This window comes from Sminthopsis crassicaudata, chromosome 5 (assembly GCF_048593235.1).
Source record: "Sminthopsis crassicaudata isolate SCR6 chromosome 5, ASM4859323v1, whole genome shotgun sequence".
NCBI lineage: Eukaryota > Metazoa > Chordata > Mammalia > Dasyuromorphia > Dasyuridae > Sminthopsis > Sminthopsis crassicaudata.
This window is the reverse complement of record NC_133621.1, coordinates 267,204,487-267,225,706: the sequence shown is the minus strand read 5'-3', so window position 1 is coordinate 267,225,706 and position 21,220 is coordinate 267,204,487. Positions and strand designations below refer to the sequence as shown.

At 35.6% G+C, this 21,220-nt stretch overlaps 1 long non-coding RNA gene across 4 annotated transcripts in view; it reads left to right on the top strand.

Moving 5' to 3' along the window:
• The window catches only part of LOC141544589 (uncharacterized), a 35,492-nt gene that overhangs the window by 6,555 nt on the left and 7,717 nt on the right, over positions 1-21,220 (top strand). The window contains exon 3 of one of the 4 annotated variants that reach the window (XR_012482671.1): positions 18,456-18,880. The exons of 2 other annotated variants lie outside the window; for them this stretch is intronic. This is a non-coding gene — a long non-coding RNA (uncharacterized LOC141544589). Of the gene's footprint in view, positions 1-18,455; positions 18,881-21,220 lie in introns of those variants that run through there. One more of the 4 variants, XR_012482669.1, reaches the window with a different exon arrangement.

The following is a 21,220-nucleotide window of genomic DNA, read 5'->3' as shown; positions in this document are numbered from 1 at the left end:
GTAACTGGAAGTTCTGGGTCATAATGATGAGACCCTGAGTGAAGAGAGTCTATAACTTGTGCCAGAGCAGCTTTGGCTGCTGGAGTGAGAGAATAGGGGTGAAGAGCTTTAACTGAGAATTTAAGGGCAATCTTGGACAGAACCACTAGATGTCGCCCAAGATCATTTGATTCAATTGATCAGATTGGTGTGAGATGACAATTTATGCATAAGCATAAATGTGACTTAAATAACCCAAGGAGCAAAGAAGGTTACATGCCAACGACGCTAACTTCACTTTCTCCAGCAAATATAGAAGGGGAGCCAGACCTTCTGGAGCTTGTCAAGGGTGAGAAAATTGTTACTGGAGTAACTTGCTCTAGTATATAGATAACTCTGCTCTGTTGGATTTGGCCAAAATCCACCCAGGATGATGTTCTGAAAGCGATATTTGTTCCCAGGGCTATCCCACAGTTGTATAACAAGGGTGAATAATAGTTTGTTGTACTATATTTACCCCATGGATGAGAAGGGAAACTGAGGGCCAGGGTTACAGATTGCTATAGTTATTGACTGTTTTGACCATGAAATTAACCTATTCCAGTGATCAGCTACTCTATTTGTCAGCAAAATGGTTTTGCTGCCTATTAATTTTTTAAAACTATTTTAATAAAACTTTTCATTTTCAAAACATATGCATCGATAATCTGACACTGACCCTTGCATAGCCTTATGTTTCAGATTGCTCCTCCTTGCCCCCACTCTTTCCCCTAGATGGCAAGCAATCTAGTATATGTTACACATATTAAAATATATGTTAAATCTAATATGTATAAACATATACTTTTCTTGCTGCACAAGAAAAATCAGATTAAAAAAAGGAAAGTAAATGAGCAAGAAAACAAAATGCAAGTGAATAAAAAATAAAAGAGTGAGAATGTTTAAGTGGTGATCCATATTCAGTTCCCACAGTTCTCTCTTTGGATGCAGATGGCTTTCTTCACCACAAGATCATTGGAACTGGCATCAATCATCTCATTGTTGGAAAGTGCCTGTTCAATTTTAATGAATGAAAAATTGCTTTTTATTTTAAAACAAAAACTAACTTATTCTTCATTAGTGATGATGTGGGAGGAAATACTATTCTCTTATGCTGAAATTCTGTCATGTCTAAAATGAAGGGAATTTTCTTGGCAAAGTTGCTGGAATGGTTTGCTGTTTCCTTAAGTTCATTTTGACAAATGAAGCAAACCTTGTTAAGTGACTCGTCTGCCTAGTCACACAACAAGGAAGTGTTAAGTGTCTAAAGACAGATTTGAATTCAAATCCTCCTAATTCCAGCGCAAGTGCTTTTTCCTTTTTGCCATCTAGGTGCCCCTCAAGATGACTCTTCCTGACTCTAGACCCAGATCTCTTATTCATTATGCCACCTAACTACCCCATCTGGTGAAATATGTGAAGAATAAAGGTGCCAAGGCCAAAAGTTGTTGCTTCTATTAAACCATTACTATTTGTGTCAGCAATAGGTACAGAGAAATGAAGGAGCAGGGATTACCCCTGCATTGGACGAGGTCAGTCAGAGGAGTTCATCACCAAGGGAGACTGCAGAGAGGTAGAGATGAGAACTGAAAAAAGACCATTGGATTTGGCAATTAAGAGATCACTAATAATTTTGAAGAATTTGGAAGATAGAACACAGAGTATTAGAAGAAAATGACAGGAGAGGAAGTGGAGATACCAGTTGTCAACGGGCTTCTTAAGGCATTTAGCTACAAAAGACAGTAGGGATTTGGGATGATAGAGGGTATGGATTGAATAAGTAAAGGTTCTTTGGGGATGTTTGTAGGCAAGCAGGGGAATAGCCAGGATGCAGGGAATGATTGAAGTTAAGTGAGAAGAGGAATGTTTAAAGAGAAATGATAGGTGAGATAGAATGGTATTGCTTGTATGTGTAGAGGCATTTTCATTGGCAAGGAGAAGCGCCACCTCTTCATGTGAGAGAGGTGAAGGAGAAGACAGTGGCTGAAAGTATTTGATTGATTAAATGAGATAAATAGTCTTTCAGAACCCGGCTGAGGTTATGTAGTAGTAGCCCACAGTTGCATTCTTTTCTGTAGCATGTATATAAGGGCAAAGGCAGTGCAGGGCAGGAGTGATTCAAGGGCAGGAATGATTCAAGACTGAGTCTGAGAAAGATACAGTTGGCAATTTGATAAGTGGGTATGTAGAGTTGAACAGACAAATTGAATGCTTCGCCAGGGAATCAAAATGGGGAAAGAAGAAAAGCTAGTCCAGAAGGGATGGTCTAATCTGGGATTAGAGGTCAGGTCTGGATGAAGAACAGGGTTTAAATTTGCAAAGAGGTGGGATGAGAATAGAGTGTGATCAAATAAGAAATTGAGAATTTATAAGGGCAGCAGTGCTGTATTAGTTGGTGATCAGAGGTCTAACTATTTTTGAATCAGGTCAAGGTATGATGAAGTATACTGTATGAAATGAGAAAGTTGAGGAAATAGAAAATGAGGGTATTTCTGGGAGCACAAAATGTATGTTGAAGAAGTATGATGCATTGGAAAGGAGAGAGAGAGATTGTCAGATTACATGGGTCAAAACAACTAAGTGTAAATCAGATACTTATAAACTGAAGTGGGAGTAGTCTCAGATGGAACGCTCTAGTTTTAAGGGTGATAAAGCATGTATAGAAGGCAAGACTTTAGCTGAGACTTGAAGGAAGCCAGGAGATGGAAGTGAGGAGCATTCCAGGTATGGGAACAGCCAGTGAAGATACTTTATGACAGGTGATGGAGCGCTATGTGTGAGTAACAGTCATTCAATAAATCTATTGTCTACTATGTAACTTACATTGCACTAAAAGCTGAGTATACAAAGAATGATACAAGAAAGTCCTCACTGTCAGCACACTCATATTCCTACGGAAGCAACAATGTGAAAATAGCTAAGTACAAACATGATATTACATACAAGACAAACTAGAAAATCACCAGAGGAAGACATCAGTATTAAGGAGGATTGGGGAAATCGTCTTGTAGAAAGGAAGATTTTAGCTGGGATTTGAGTAAGCAAGGCAAAGCAAGAGAGAGATGGAGAGGAGAGATGAGAGAACTCAATGAGTTGAGAGAAATCAAATGAAAATGTCAGAAGATAGGGATACTACCTTGTACCAGGATGGGCAAATAGTGTCTACTCCATGCTTCATGCCTCCAACCAAACTACTAGAAACAACAGGTCAACCTATTGTACACAATATAGAGCAAAAGAAGCTTCTAGTAATCATAGAAAATGCAACTCAATATACATTTTGTTCAGTTGCATATCTACAGCCTTATGTACATATATGCTATTTTTTTTTTCTTTAGATGATTTCAATAAGAACTTTCCTGTCCCAAGCAAATCCTAAGTGCTTGGAAAACTTTATTTATCCATATTTTCAGTTTAAAATAAAGATTTACAATATGATTTTCATATAAAGACAGGCAAAAAGCAGGCTTGTAATTAATGATTATAACTGAAGGCAACTGGTTTTGCATGTATACTTTATAGTATCAGCTTCGTTGCTCTCTCAGAATACCTCACTTAGTTGTCCAATACAGATAGATACAATGAATCATAGAAATTATACACAGGGAAGTTAATTTCCAAATTGCATTCTTTTAAAGAGCATATATAAGAATTTACAAAGAGACAAGTTGAGTCTTTTCATATATGGCCCTTCCAGAGGATCTCCAGAAAGGTAGGCTGAACGTTACAGCCAGGCATGTGAATTCTTTACGCTTTTCTACTGAATTGGCTGGCTGCTGAATCCTATATTGTCATGGCTTAAACTCCTAGCTCTGATGGGGATTCTATCACTTCTGCCTAGAAACCGATAAGGCCAAATAAAAACAGAAGAGAAACAAATACCACAGCCCATTTCTCTGAGCCACAAGGTAAAAGGAAAGAAAAAGGGGTTTTCCCTTCACCTTTTAGTGCCCACAGGTGGATCAAGTGTGTATGATCTCCATCCTTTTTGAGTATTGTTTTTTAAAGAGGCATCCTCTTGCAGCTTTGCAGCCAAACATGGAAGTACAATGCACTTGAAATTCACCTACCATTTTACACTTCTGGTAGGTCAATTTCAGATGTATTTTACTTCCCTATTTACTCCCAATCCCTAGTACAGGATTATTATCAGTATTTCTAGGCCTTATGTATTGTTTTTATCTAATGATCATAATAGTTGAGATTCTAGAAAGAGAACTTGACTCTAGGTTTAGCCCCAATCTTTGCAGTCCTAGGCAAGATTATTGGATTATGACTATGTCAAATCATAATCATCCTCACTTGGGACGAAAATTTCTAAGCTGCTATATGCCTCAGATAGTCTTGTAAGCAGATTATTATTATTATTATTATTATTTTTGCCTCTTAGATTTAGTCAATCATCTGTCATTTCTTTCTTCTTCCCAGGAAATCTACTTATCTTTTCGTTTTGACTTTGAATTTTATTTGAAGTTTATTTTGAAATGGTATTTTATTTGGTTTTTCATTTTAGTAACTGCTTTTAGGTTCTCTCTAGTCGTCACAAATAGTTAAAACTTTTATGATTTCTCAAGTGGTACTTTTTTACTTGTCTCCAAAATAATTTTTAGTTTTACTACTTTACTACTTTTTAAAAACATCTTTAGGATTTTTCCCTTTTAGTGGTATATAGTTTCAGAGTTGAAGAAATGTCTTAATATCAAATACTAGAGTATTAAATTAAAATGTAGTTTTAGGTGGAGTAATCATTTATTATTCTTGCTGCAGGAGGGGAAAATCTTTGCTTCTCTAAAATAAAAAAAAAAGCATTGTATAAAGCATAGTGGAATGAGATGGTTTTCATCACTAATTGGTGGAAGGTAGTGACAATAGAAATGTGTTAGGATTCTTATAAGGTGCTAAGTCACTGGAATGGATATAATTACCTAAGTCAGTATGATTGATCTAACCCTACAAGGAGATGTTATGGGCCAGAACTTGAAGTACTGAGTGGAATTGAGGAGACAATGATTAAATCTAATTTAGCATTGAATTAATCCTACAGCAAATAATGGTTTCCTTATGATGAAATGATTGGTGTGTGCTCAGGGGGCAGCATATAAGCAAGAGGCTCTCAGGGCCAAGGAGGACTTTGGGAAAACTTCTTGGGGTATTCAGAGTCAGACTCAATCCCACTTCAACCTTCGTGCTGGCTGGAGCCATTTGCACATGAGCTTGCGGGAAACAAAGAGAGGGATAGGCCTCTAAGAAAGCTAACTGGGCCCAGGAAAAGATTCAGGATTTTGAAGGACACAATAAAGGATCTGAACTTCAACTCCTGGCTGCATTTTGTTTTTACTGAACTGAACTGAAAGGAAGGCTGCCTCTACAAGCTCCCCAAGAAACCTGCTCCTAAAGAATGATTACAATTTAGAGAAACAGAAAATTGCTGAAATGAAAATAGAAATTCTAATGTGAGTCCTTCACTGTCTTAAATCAATTTAACTTGTTTTTAAGTCCTTAACTTTTAAGTCTTCTTTTTAAGTCCTTAACTTTTAAGTGTGAGGTTTCTTACAAATTTGTGCAATCAAATTGGTGCTTTATTTGTGCTTTAAAATCTTTTTAAAAAGGTATTATTTCCTAAGAGGCCCTACAAATATTCCCCTTAAAAGACTGGTTTCACCTTAAAAGCAGTCTTTCTTAAAATAGCCTATTTCCCTTTGGGATCCTTCTTACTGTTAGAAAGTTTTTTTTCTCTACATCAAAACTCAATTTGCAGATCTATACCTTCCATTCATGAATAAAACAAGTCTAATATTTCTCCCATTTGACAATGCTCTCTATTAATACAATGTATATGTATATACATTCTGGTTGATATAAACTCTACAATGGGAAGAGACGAAAAATCACTGAAACCCAATATAAAATCCTCTAGTGATGAGGTCCTGGGGTGGGTAGGTGAGGTAACAGTGAAAGCCTGGAGATAAAATTGTAATACTCCCTGAGGCAACCAGGGAATGTCAGCCTTCCAGTCCCACCCTTGATGGAGGTCTTTCAAAACCCTGTATCCAATCAGAAATCCAAATTGTAATACCATGCCCCCTTTCTTCCCTTATAAACAATGTCCTCAAAGTGTAGATGTTCCCTTAAGTTACTTATTAGCTCACCATGCTCAGTCTCATGCTGGCTTCTCACTCCCTCCTTTCCCTTGCAATAGCTCACTTTCTTAAGATTCTATATTCCTTTCAGGTTAGGTTAAGTTTACAGGTTAGACCTTTTTAGGTCTGTGTGTGTCCTAGGAAATATTATCTTTCCCTCCCTCAGGTTCATGTCATATCAACCTAAGAATAGTTTCGTTTCACATCAACCTAAGAATTTACAAAGAGACAAGTTTAGTCTTTTCATCACCAAATAGCAGTAAGGTCCCAGAAGACAGGTCTCCTAACTAAACTTCCTTAAAAATAACTGGAATCCCAAGTCTTGTGCCTTAGCTGCTGCTTACTCTCAGCTTTCAGCTAAGTGCTTCTATATAGGAGCTATCTGATTTATTGTCCTATATCTCATTGCCTGTACTGTGAGACACTGATTGTATTCAATGACAATTCTCTGTCCTTAACTTGTAATCTATTTGTCTTTTTTGTCTTGTGACATCTCTACTGACTTTCAATTCTGCCTTCTTCTCATTGCCTTCTTCCTTCCCACCTTAGGCTGTTGGCACTTTTTTATTAATATCACACAAAAGTGGTGAATTGCCAATACACAAAGCATTTAGAGCACACGCCTGAAAAAGTAGTTAGGTAATGTATGTATGTAATATGTAATAAATCTGCACATACATTGAGATAACCTAACTAATATAAATGCCACTGTTAATTTGCATTATAAGAAGTTCTCTTACTTCAGAGAAGAGCTGTCTCCTCCAGGGAAATGACCTGAGAAACTTATGCTCCCATCTGGGAACCTTGATTCTCTTGGAGCATTTTGCTTCTTTTATTGAGAGCAATTGCAGGAACACACACTGCCAATCAATTGTGTTATCCTCTTTCCTTGCCAACCTCTACTTGTGTTGGTCTTCTCCTCTATGGCTGTAGCCTGGCAGTCAATAGTTTATTCCCTTTCTTCTGGTTAAAGTAATGTCTTATCTTAGTCATGTCACTAAAAAAAATATGATTCATATTTCTAAAAGTAATTCAAAATAGTTTGAATTAAATCTAGTAATATTGATAAACCTATTTCAAAGATTATTGAAAGGGTAACTATAATGTCTCATATCAATTGTTGGACTATAATGTTCCAATCTCAATTCAGATGTCTAATTTTATTTGTTACATTACCTACACCTAGAATATTTTTTTCAGAATTTTGTTTTAGCATTTCTCATAATATATTCCATTGAACCATTTAAATGGAATATGAGACAAAATATTAGAAATACAAATTTATCAAGTTTACTTACAAGTGGTTAAGTAGTACTCTGCCTTTAAAATGTCATAAGTTGCACAACAGTTTTAATCAAAATAAATGATCTTATCTAAAAATGAATATCAGTTTGATTTTTATCATTCCCCGTTCTTGCATGTCACAATTTTACATTGAAAAGTTTTATCTTCAGGCTGCTGAAAATTCAAATTCCTAATTTATTTTGTTGAAAATAAATTTACCATTTCATTTCAAAATGTAAAATGTTTTGAGATGACATCATTTAAAAATCTAAAGCTCTTTCTATCTTCTCACTTTCATAATTATGTATTTGCTCTCTTAAAATGGTATGTTCATTGATTTGAAAAGCAAGATTTTGTGATAGAAGAGAGAATTAAAAAGTCAATCTTGTTCTTCTACCACAAAACCTTGTTTTTCAGTTTTAGCATAAAGATTCATTGAGAGATCCCTAAACTATACCAGGACATACCATTAATTTAAAGACACCTCTGCTTTGGGCATCTTCAAGCTGTTGTCAGAGTAAACTAATTTCACTCTGCCTTTGGGTTAAAATCTCTGGCATGTGAAGAAGGAACCCAGAAACTCTAAAACTCCTTGAAAGAGAAAATCTTTAACTCTGCCTCAGTGAGGGACCCTGCCCAAGGGAAACAGGCAGTTTTAATATGTTATATAGCAAAAGAATTCCGATCCTATTGAATTAAAGAAACTCATTCTATTCAAATTCCAGCTCAAGCTGAAACCCAGCTAGGAGATGAGCTAACTTGAGATTCCACCCACTAGCCCCCTTCAGCTTGTAGCCAAAGCTCCTATTATAAAAGAGCCAAACTAGAATCCTCTCTTTGCAGAGGTTCTAAACATGCCATGCTATGCCATGCCATGCCATGCCATATCTAGGAAACCTCTGCCTATTGGAATACTATTCTCTTCCAGTATTATCCTCTCTTTATCCTCACCTATCTCCCTAATGAGACCTTAGGCCTCTCTGTCAGGATTTCTAACATTACTTCCCAATCCCTATAATAAATCTTTTACAAATCTCAGTTTTCAGGCCTGTAAATTCCTTTATAGAGAATCCCTGTGTTGCCAGAAGGGAGTTCCCCCAAATTCCCTATCTTTGCACCAAATCCCAAGAGGGGATCCAAACCTCTCCATTTAGTTCCCTGAATCCCAAACCTGCCACTGGACCTTATCATTTAACTCTCTGACCACCAGAAACCCTAAGCTTATTTTAGTTCCCTAAATCTAGACCTTATCATTCCCAAATCTAGGCCTACTAAAGGGAACCCCAAAACCTAAATCTCATCACATGGACTCTTTTTGAGAATAGATCTCTTACGTTTTTCCTTTTCCATTTGATATGTGCATTCAAGTTCCTTTATAACAAATCTGATTTAATTCTATGTGTCTTTTAAAATTAGTGTCTTTTCCCTCAGGTAAACATAACTTATTTTCAGCTTTAAAAAGCTTTTCAGAAAGGATGCCAATCTTATATTCTGGTTTGCCCACTTACCTTGTTCTTCACCTTGTTCTTGCTGAAAGGTATGTGCAAGATGTCATTTTGAATGTCTGACTTTGTTCAGGATCAAGAATAGCAAAACTTACTTGGGAATGTACTAGGGTACCATTTGATACAATCACTTTAAAAAAACACCTTTGTGGCATCTTCAAGTTATTGTTGACACAATTAACTTTTTAAAAAAATTACAATTCACATTTATTTAATATTAAACTTGAGTTTACAGAGTACGTTATTTACATTATTTCATTTAATTCTAAAAAACCTTGTGAAGGAGATGCAAATATCATTATTCCCATTTTACTAGGAAAAGAAAGTGAAACTCATGTGTCTTAAGTTTCCCTTCCCCCTCTCCAAATCCAGTGCTCTTTGCCTAACTCCAAATCTAGTGCTCTTTTCATAGGACAGAAAGGACCAATGCAGGTTATCTTTGTTTATCCATGTTTCTGGTCAGGACAATTTTTCTTCTTATTGATTGAGGTGATTCAGAGCAACCCCAACGAACCTGTGATAGAGGAGTCTAACTTAAGAGAAAGGACTAAGGGTGCTGAATGTGGACACGGTGTTCTCACCTTTCACTGTTGTTGCCTGCTTGCCTGTTTTCTGCCCTCTGATTTTCTTCTTCTTTTGATCCAACCTCTCCTGTGCAGCATGACAAATGCAGAAATATGTCCAGAAGAACTGCCTATGTTCAGTCTACATTGGACCACCTGATGTCATCCAGGGTAATGAGAAGGAAGGTAAGGAGGGAGAAACATATGAATTCTGCCAAAATCGATCCCTGCACAGATCCTGAAAAACAAAAAGCCACCATTATAAAAATAAAGGACCAGTAGTTGATGAGGTGTGGTGCTTGAGGGGAAGGAGAGAAGATGGCTAGGCCCCTTTCGAGGCTATAAGGAATATTTCTGTACAGCAGAATAAGCACCACCATCACTACCAATGAATGGATTCAGCTCAAGTTTTGTTTCTTCCAGTCCTGTTACTTCCAAAGAAGAGCCAAAAATCTTTATCTAAATACTCTCTCTAGACCCTCTAGTGTTTATTCCAAACATGAGCATCTTTGTAGTAAGAGGTTGGATGGGGAAAATAAATCATTTCTCTGAACCCCAATCCTCAACCCTGGGGTGTTCCACATTCCTGGAGTCTGAGCCTCCAATCCTGGGAAGATAATCTTGCTTCTTGCTGTGTTAATAGTGTTTTTGAAAGACAGATTGTTGGCGTCCAACTTCAGTGAATAACTGAGAGTGTGAATGAATCTCTGAAGTCAGGTGGAATATATGCTTTGCAGTCTTCGTTTATTAATCATGAGTGCCAGGCTTAATATACCCTTTTGGCTAGAGTTACAATACATCTTCAGGTGACATCTTATACATTCCAGAGTTAATGCTCAATGAATACTTTGAGATTTCAGTATGTATCTTACCTATCAATACCAAGATAATTATCAACACAGAATTGTAAATAACCTAGTTGTCATGTTCATAAACATCAACAGAATTGTAAATAGTTGTGATGCTTTATCAGTACCAAAGTACTTTTCAAAACAGTGTAGTAAGTAGTAGAAATGATCAGACTAATGTATCTACCTCAAGTATTTCCTTAAATCATTGTTAAGGGATAAATAGTGTAGTTGAAATGCCTTGTTGCTGTTGTATACATTCTCCTAAATTTACCCCAAGAATTTCTTTCAAAGATTGTTCAAAGATTGAAGAGATGATGAGCCTACATGGGCTCGCCTTAACAGAGAGTAGGTCTTAAGCAACACCTGGAATAGACTCCTTCTGTTCATGGACTTCTACATCTCCCCCCTTTTTAAGACATATGTGAAAGCACAAGGCACTAAGCCAATGAATATAAGAATAACACAAAACTTTTTAGCCATAGTTTGCTATGCTATCGACATCAATTCCAGGGACACTGCTTTTTGCTATGTTTTCTGCCAAGACAGTTAATTCAGATATATCTCAAGTGAGGTTGGAATTAAATATAGCTCCCTTTATTTTCTTCCTTATTAGAAACCATGTCACTTTGGTGGTATCATTATCCCATCTGAAGAATTAAATATATATGAGTGAATTTATAATCACAAGTTAGTTGGGATTGAGTTTCCAAATTGTTTACATGATCCCCTAACTATATTAATGATTGTTCCATTAACTTTGGTCCTTCTTTTAATTCAGTATCTATATTAATTTGTTCTTTTTATTAAGAGCTAATGATACTTTTTTTGCTAATTGATTTGCAAATTGGACAATCTGAATAGATTGTTAGGAGCTGAAGCTGAAATAGTAAGTGTTGTAATAACTGCTATAGTTGCCAGAACTCCAGCAATGAGTAATCCAACAATTCTCCTTTTCCTGCTTTTGTTTCCTAATTTTCCTTTGATGTTATCTCCATGACCTGTAGCAGTGGTGATTAACCTTAGTAGGCACCATCACACAGGATGTGTGTTCAATAATAACAACCATAGGTAATAAATTAGAAGACATTTCTAATAGCTAACTGGGATAAAACACAATTGTAGCATTTTACAATATAATATATCTTCCTAGCACATTCATGATTTAGATTCCAATGCCATTCCTTAAAACAGCATATGTAGTTAGAAACATCTTTGTATTATTTAACCATTCTGTAGAGTATATTACTGAGCAGCCTGAACATATCATGGAATCCCATATCTGAGATGTAAAAATTTGGGTCATCTTAAATACATTGTAACAGGAGACTCATCCAGATACTGGATAATTTGGGGTCCATTCATCAATCAATTCCAGTTCCTCCACAAACCAATGGAGCCCAAAGTCCCCTGGAAGTAGGAGTGATGATCCTATCTTCTAAAACTACTTCCTGCTGAGAATGGACATAGAGCTAAATCATCGACAAAGTCCCATATTTTTATGAAGGGGGTGATAAGCTGGAATTCATTGAAGTGTGCAATGATTGATTTAGTTCCTTGAAGCTAGTCAATTCAGTTGTAACTGACCAAAATCTAGAATAAAAAACAAATCTAACAAAATACTTTTTTAAAGGCTATAGGTGAAAGAGATCAAATAATGAGTTAGAGGACCTATGAATATAAAAAAACCCCAGAAAAACTTTTTGGGGGATAAAGTGTCAAAGAAATTGACATTTTTATTATTTGGAAAACAGCTGAACAAACAATGGTATAAAAATAAAGCATAATATTAATCTGCTCTAAGAAGTGATAAAAGATAATTTCAGAGAAACTTGAGAAGAGTGATACCAATTTATGTAGAGTGAAGAAAACAGGATCAAGAAAACATTTTACACAATAACAACATTTTCACACTACCTAGTTTAGATATCAATACCATATCTGTGTCACAAAAGGAGTTTGATAGGAGTCCTTCTTTCCCTATTTTTCAAGTAGTTTGCATAGTATTGGGATTAACTGTTCTTTAAATGTTTGGTAGAATTCATATGTAAATCCATGTGGCCCTAGAGATGTTTTCTTTGGGAGTTAATTAGTAGCCTGTTCTATTTCATTTTCTTTCTTTCTTTCTTTCTTTCTTTCTTTCTTTCTTTCTTTCTTTCTTTCTTTCTTTCTTTCTTTCTTTCTTTCTTTCTTTCTTTCTTTCCTTCATTCTTTCTTTCTTTCCTTCTTTCCTTTCTTTCTTTCCTTTCTTTCCTTTCTTTCTTTCCTTTCTTTCTTTCTTTCTTTCTTTCTTTCTTTCTTTCTTTCTTTCTTTCTTTCTTTCTTTCTTTCCTTCATTCTTTCTTTCTTTCCTTTCTTTCCTTTCTTTCTTTCCTTTCTTTCCTTTCTTTCTTTCTTTCCTTTCTTTCCTTTCTTTCTTTCTTTCTTTCTTTCTTTCTTTCTTTCTTTCTTTCTTTCTTTCTTTCTTTCTTTCTTTCTTTCTTTCTTTCTTTCTTTCTTTCTTTCTTTCTTTCTTTCTTTCTTTCTTTCTTTCTTTCTTTCTTTCCTTTCTTTCTTTCTGTCTTTCTTTTTTTCCTGAGGCTGGGGTTAAGTGACTTTCCCAGGGTCACACAGCTAGGAAGTGTTAAGTGTCTGAGACCAAATTTGAACTCAGGTCTTCCTGAATTCAGGGCTGGTGCTCTATCCACTGGGCCACCTAGATGCCCCCTATTTCTTTTTCTAAGATGGGACTATTTAAATAATTTATTTCCTCTTCTGTTAACTTGGGCAATATAGATTGCCCATATTTTTGTAGGTACTCCTCCATTTCATTTAGATTATCCGATTTATTGACATATCGTTGGGTAAAATAACTCATAATTATTGCTCTAATTTCCTCTTTGTTGGTGGAAATTTCTCCCTTTTCATTTTTGAGACTAATAATTTGAGTTTTCTCTTTAATTTTTCTAATCACATTAACTAAAGGTTATCTATTTTGTTGGTTTATTTCATAAAACCAATTCTTAGTTTTACTTATTGATTCAATAGCTTGTTTACTTTCAGTTTTATTAATCTCCCATTTTATTTTTAGAACTTAAAATTTGGGATTTAATTAGGGGATTTTCACTTTTTCTTTTTTAGATTTAGCAATCAATTCATTGATCTTCTCTATTTTATCCAAGTAAACATCTAGAGCTGTAAAATTTCCCTTAATTATCATTTTGGTTGCATCACACAAATTTTGATATGTTGCCACATAATTGTCATTCATTTGGATGTAATTATTGATTATATCTGTAATTTGTTGTTTCACCCATTCATTCTTTATGATTAGATTATTTAGTTTCCAATTATTTTTTGTTCTATTTTCCTCTGGCATTTTATTGCATGTGATTTTTATTACATCATGATTCAAAAAAAAAAATCCATTTACTGTTTCTGCCTTTATTCATTTGATTTTGTGGTTTTTATGCCCTAATACATGGTCAAGTTTTATATAGTTTCCATAAACTGCCAAGAAAAAAAAAATATCCATTCAATTTTCTTCAAAAGTCTGTCATACTTCACTTTTCTAAAATTCTATTTATCTCCTTAACTTCTTTCTTATTTCTTTTGTGGTTTGATTTATGTGGTTTGAGATCCCTCAATATTATACTTTTGCTATCGATTTCTTTTTGCAGCTCTCTTAACTTCTCCTTTAGGAATTTAGATGCTACAACTGTTGGTTTATACATGTTTAGTATTGATATTACTTCATTATCAATGGTATCAATGGTATCTTTTTTTAACAAGATATAATTTTCTTATCTCTTTTAATTAGATCACTTTTTGTTTTTCCTTGATCTGAGGTCAGGATAGCTATCTTTTTTAAGCATAATATATTCTTTCTCTAGCCTTTTGCCTTTACCCGAAATGTGTCACACTGCTTTAAATGTACTTTAAATCTTGTAAACAACATATTGTAGGATTCTGGATTTTAAAACAGTTTGCTATTCGATTCCATTTTATGGAAGAGTTCATCCCATTCCCATTCACAGTTAAAATGCCTAATTCTATATTTCCTGCCATCTTATTACCCCAAATTGTATTTTTCTCTTTCCTTTCCCTCATTCCCTCTTCCCTAGAATTTTGCTTCTGACCACCACTTCCCTTAAATGGCCCTCCCCTTTTATAGTCCCTTTCCCTTTCTTATACTTTCCCCCCACTACTTATGTTTTCCCTTTTCATGTCATGTTTCCCTTCTCACTTCTCACTTCTCTACAAGGTGAGGGAAGTTTCTCTGTGAAACCAAATAGTCTGATATTCTCTCTTTGAGCCACATCCAATGAGAATAATATTCATACAATGTTCATCCCCTTCCTTTCTTTCCCTCAATTATAATAGGTCATCTTTGCCTCTTCTCCCTCAATTATAATAGGTCATCTTTGCCTCTTCATGAGATGTTCCCCTCATTTAACTTCCATTTTCCTTTTTTCCGGTATAACCCCCTTCCTATCTGTAGTTTCTTTTTTATATTATCACAGTAAAACCAAATTATACATGCATTCTCTTAAGTATACCCATAATGGAGATATAGTTCTCAAGAGTGCATTTATTTTTACCTTTTTATGCTTCTTTTGAGTTCTGTATTTGCAGTTCAAATTTTGGGGTAAACTCTGGTCTTTTCCTCATAAATAACTGAACTTTACCTGTTTCACTGAAAGCTCACCCCGGAGAGATGATGATCAATTTTGCCTGATAATTGATTCTTGGTTGCATTCCAATTTCCTTTGTCTTTGAGAGTATCAGATTCTGGGTCCTTTGAGCTTTTAAGCTAAAAGCTGCAAGGTCAGGGGTAATCCTACTTGTGGCTTCTTGGTATTTGAGGCTGCTCGCAATATTTTTTCCTTGGTCTGATAGTTCTGAAATTTAGCTCTTTTATCCCTTGGAGTTTTCAATTTGGGTACTCTTTCAGGAGGTGGTGGATGAATTGTTTCAGTGGCTATTTTATTCTCTAGTTCAAGGACATCACAGCAGTTTTCCTTGATGATTTCCTGAAAGATAATGTCGAGGCTCTTTTTTAATCATGGTTTTCATTTTCTTAGATTGTCTCTTCTAGATCTGTTTTCCAAGTCAGTTTTTTTTTCCAATGATATTCTCATATGTTTTTTCACTTATTTTTGTTTTTGCTTGACTGATTTTTGATGTCTCATTGAGTGATTTCCAAATGGAAATTTTTAGTGAATTATTTTCTTCAGTTACTTTTTAAATTTTCTTTTGTATTTGGACAATTGAAATTTTAAATGAGTTGCTTTCTTCTATGATTTCATTTTCATTTCACTAATTCTGTTTTTTAAGGAGTTGTATTCTTTTTCCATTTTACACATTTTGTTATTCAAGGAGTCCTTTATCCATGTTTTCAAATCTGTTTTATAAGGGTTTTTTCTTTAGAAAATGTTATGGTTTTGTTGTTGTTGTTGTTGTTGTTGTTTGTTTTTTTGTTTGTTTTCCAAACCCTCTTGCAATGTTCTCATTTCATTTCCCCATTTTTCTTCTCTCTTGTAACATACTTTTTGAATTCTTCCAAGAGAACCCTGTAAAATGTGAACCAATTCATATCACTTTTTGGGGCTTCATCTCAAGATGATGTGCTTTTAGTTTCTTCAGGCTTTGACTCTTCTCTTTCTCCATAAAAAAGTATCTATGGTCAGAATTCTTTTTTACCTTTTTGCTCATGTTTTAAAAAAAAGTTTGAGATCTGCCTTTAGGGTAAAGGGGAGATTATCCAAGCTTCATCTATAGGCAACAATGGCCTCACTGGATCAGTAGTGACTAACTTCCGGTGCTGAGTGGGCCTGGCCATGTCCCGTGACTATTCTAAGGTATAGGGACTCACTATTTGTCTTTTGTGTTTGCATTAGATGGCTTACAGCTAATCTGCTGATCTATTGGCTTACCATCAGGTCAGAGTTGCCAGCACTGCTATAGATTCCTCTAGTTGATTGTGTGGTGCTGTGGAGGTGCCACCACCCTGGGTCTTGCACTGCCTTTTTACTTGGCCTGTCCTCATTGCACCAGCTCGCACTTGGCCTCGCTCCCTCTTTGCTTGATTGAAACAGATCTTTTCTGGAGATATTCCAAATTATCTTCTGCTGGAAATTTGTTACACTCCAAATATTTGTGAGTTCTGTCACTCCAAAATTAGTTCAGAGGGTGAATTTGTTGTTAATTTGAGTGACACGGGGAGAAGTCAGAAAAAAAGATATGTATCTTTTCTGCCATCTTGGTTCAGCCCCTGCTGTTTAAAATTTTTATAACAGATTTTATTTCTAAGACTTTCTTCTCCCTGAAAATTAACTTGTAAAAGGCAAAACTCAGAAGAATATAACTTGTCTTGAAGCCCATTCATTCAGTGTACTTTTTGTTCCTAATAGAAAAAGCATGGATAATAGCTTTAAAAAGGCAAGAGCCTTATTATGTTAAATATCCCCAGAAGACAAACCTCGCACTGTGTGGAGAGAAGGAAACAGGAGCAAGAATTCAAGTCCATAAGAAATATCCCCAAATTTGGTAATATTTTGCCTAGGAGAAAATGAACTTTCCCCATTTCTCCCGGCTCCACAGAAGCCCAATCGGTAATTCTATCTATTCAGGATAATATTTAGCACAACAGCTAGTGAGGCATAGCTTACTTGAAACAGAATGAAGGTGTTGGTCGAAAATTATAACAATTGAGTCAATTGACAAGCATTTCTCAGGTACCTACTGTGTTTCAGGTTACTATCCTAGATGCTACCATACAGTCACAAGAGTTGGGACAAGGTTTGTAGATGAGGGTTCAGAGTGATAACTAAAATTTGCAAACTAAAGAACTCAGCTCACATCAGCTATTGCTTGCAGAAATCATTAAATTTTAGGTTTTAACAAATGAAATTAATTTGTTTCTTGTCCCATTAAAAGCCAATGAAGTCAGTGACAGATTTTTATGGACATACTTAAAACCAAAATTGAAAATCTACAAAGCAGAATTTATGAAAATATTCTAAACCTGGTTGTGTTTATAGGTCTTCTGCCTAGGCATTCATCATTCAGTTATGTAAATTGGACTTTGTATAATGTGGGAAGCATAATACTCTTTCCTAATAATGCACCTGCAATTAAGTTTGTTAACAAAAGGACTGTACACTCATTATTATGATTTTAACTAATATGATATAAGCAGCAATAATCATCATTTTAAGGAATACTTAGTAGTTGTTGTTGATAATTGTAGAAGTGGCACAAGGTATATAGGATTGGACAATAAAAAAGATCTGAGTTTAAATCCAACCTCAAATATTCTCCAAATGTGTGACCCAAGACAAATCATCAATCCTTTTTAGTATCAGTTATTTGATCTGTAAAATGGGAATAATAATAGTAGCTCCCTCACCACCAGAATGTTGTGAGGATTAAATGGGGTTTACATATAAAAAGTACTTTTGAACCTATGTAAATGCTAATTATTAGAAGAATATTCTCAGCAAGATCTTCTCTGAGAGTGATGTTGAATTTAAAAGCTGATTTCCCCAAGTTTGGTACAATTTTGCCTAGGAGAAAATGAACTTTTTTAACTTCTCCTGGATCAGCTGATGCCCAGTCAGTCATTCTTTCCATCCACTCAAGATAGATATTATCCTAGCAACTACTGAGGCATAAGAACTTGAGCCAATGACAAGCTTTCACTTGCTATAGTTATTTGTACAAGTATCCACCCTGTGTTTGGAAGATTATCTTTCAAAAGAGGTTCTTGGTTAATCTATATAATAGCCCTCTCTCTCCAATTCCAGGGACTAGTCTATATTTTACTGTAGCCTTTGGTTTCCTAGGCAAAGAAGAAAAATATCTTATAAAAACAACTCAAAGATGGACCAAGGAGCTTTGTCACCAAGCAGAAAGAAAGTGTTAAACCATAAAGAATTATAGAAGGATTAGGCTGGAATCCAGTAAGGAATCGCTATTAGATATTTTAGGAAAGTAATATTCAGTTTTTGCTGTGCTGGTCTTCACCAGTCCAAGACAAAATTCATCATTCAGCAGAATTTTCTTTGTGATTTTTTAATGTCTGTCTTTTTTTCTCTGCCTATTTTTCTTTTTCAGTTTCTGAAGGGGATGAACTGAGTGAAGACCTCTCACAAGAATTGGGCATTGACTTATGCCCTAATTGTGACTTGAGACTTTTCAGTAACAGATTGAGGCAAAAGTTGCAGGGGTTTGATTAGTGATTATATTTCCTTCCTGTCTTTCCTCCTCCTTTTCATTATCATTAAGAATGTGTCATCAGCTAGTATTCTTTGTTTCTGGGATAGATTTTTAGGCTCTGAATAGATTATCTCATTAGGATGTAAGCCTGGACTCCAGCAGCCAATGGGAGAAAAGGGAAAAAAAGTTGTGGAAGCTTCTACATTAGGCTCTATACAATATTGTATTTTCAGCTTGTGCTTTGCACTACTTTACTGACAATACCTTCTCTATTGGGAGTTGCCCTTTCTTGTGAGATCATAATAAATCCATTTTGCTTTTAACCTTGAGAGTCTCTGATTTTCATTTGGGAAAGTGTCAGTGCTCTTCCACAGTTTCCATCTCTCCTCCTCTTCCTATGAAAATGATTTCCTTTGTGCTCACTTATAGCTGTTGCTGCAATTACAATTATATTGGCATAAGTATTGGGTTCTTTTTGTTTTTTGTTTTTTTGTTTTCTTTTTTTCTGAGGCAATTGGGGTAAAGTGACTTGTCTAGGACGACACAGCTAAGAAGCATTAAGTTTCTGAGATCAAATTTGAACTCAGGTCCTCCTGGTTTCAGGGCTGATGCTCTATCTACTGGGCCACCTGCTTGCCCCAGCATAAATATTTGTTTTTATTTTGTTTGCATATGATTGTGCACTCAATGTAGCTTGTGAAGCTGACATGCAACTAACTATGGCTCGATTCTCTGCTGCTTCTGATAATTTTTGGCCTTTCACCAAGAAGAAAACATAATTTGTCCATCAGTCAGCAGCACACCACTCATATATGGAAACACCATTCCAGCACATGGAGAAGCTTTGAATGCTGTGGATAAATTCTCGTATCTTGCCATTAATTCTGAGGTTAATACACCCTTTGCCAGAGGTAGCTCAGTGTTGGGGAGGCTCTGAGGACAAGCTTGGGAGATGAGACTTATTAGACTAATTACCAAACTGAAGGGCTATAGAGCTGTTGTGCATGCTTCATTATTGTATGTCTGTGAAACTTGGACAGTATACCAACACCATGCCAGGAAATGGAATCACTTCCATTTGAATTGTCTTAGGAAGATTCTGAAGCTTCCATCAAGTAGGATAAAATATTAGACAGTGAGGTCCTTTCTCTCTCTCTTTCTTTCTTTCTTTCTTTCTTTCTTTCTTTCTTTCTTTCTTTCTTTTTTTTCTTTCTGAGGACACTAAAAGCCGATTGTCTCCAGAGGAATCCCCTAAGGGGGATATGAGCTGCTCCTCAATACAAAAGAATCTCATAGAGGAAATCAAAAAGGCTCTCACAAGAGACCTAGAAGAGAAATGGGAAAAGGAAAGGGAAGCTTGGAAAGAATGTCTGGAGAAGTTATCCAGAGTGGAACAACTCCAAGGAAAACGGGATTAGTGAGCTGGGAAAAGATTACAGCTCTCTCTAAAACTAAAATGGATGAAATGGGAAAAAAAATCCATAGAAGAAAAAAACTCACTTAAAAACTCATTTGGACAATTACAAAAATATATAAAAAAGTGAGTGAAGAAAATACATCATTGAAAATTAGACTTGAGCTAGTAGAAATGAATGACTCAGAAAGAAACCGAGAAGTATTCAAGCAAAACAAGAAAAATGAAACAATTGAAAAGAATGTCAAGTACCTTATTGGAAAGACAACAGTCCTGGAAAACAGATCCAGGACAGACAATTTGAGAATAATCAGACTCCCTGAAATATGTGAGGAAAAAAAGAGCCTGTACACTATTTTCAGGAAATTATCAAAGAGAACTGCCCAGACATTTTGGAAACAGAGGGTAAAATAGACATTGAAAAAATTCATCCTTCACCTACAGAAGGGACTCTGAAATCAAAACACCAAGAAATATATTGGCCAAGTTTAAGAACCATCAAATGAAGGAAAAAAACTATTGGAAGCTGCTAGAAACAAGCAATTCAGATATGGAGGAGCCACAATAAGGATAACGCAGGATCTAGCAGCGTCCACATTAAAAGACAAAGGGCCTTGAACATGATATTCAGAAAGTGCTATGAAGCCAAGAATAATTTACCCAGCAAAAATGAGCATCGTTTTCCAGGGAAGAAGATGGATATTTAACGAAATAAATGAATTCCATCTATTCTTGATGAAAAAACCAGACCTACACCAAATGTTACAGAACTCAAGAGATTTCTAAAAACATAAAAAGAAATCTTGAGAACTATATTTCTGCCATAAAGATATGTAAAGAACACATGTATAATTTGTCCTAGAAACTAGAGGTGGAAAGGGAATAATATCATAAAAAAGGGTAGAGTGGTGGTACTATAACTCATGAAGAGGCAAAGGTAACCTATTCTATCTGAGAGAAAGAAAGGAGGGAGATGATAGTGTGTGTCAATAGACCTATTCAATTTATGGTGAAACTTCTTCCACTGCATGGAAAAGTGAGAGGGAAGCAGTAAGCTAAGGGGAAGGCAATACAGATATTGTAAGAAAAAAGGGGTAAAATAGGAAAAGGAACTTTAAAGTGGGGGAGAGATACTAAAAAGGGGAGGGCTGTGAAAAGCAAGTGGTGTTCACCAATTTAATACTGGGTAGAGGGGTAAGATGGAAGGAAAGGAGAAAAGCATAAGGAGGGGTTAACAGGATGGCAAGCA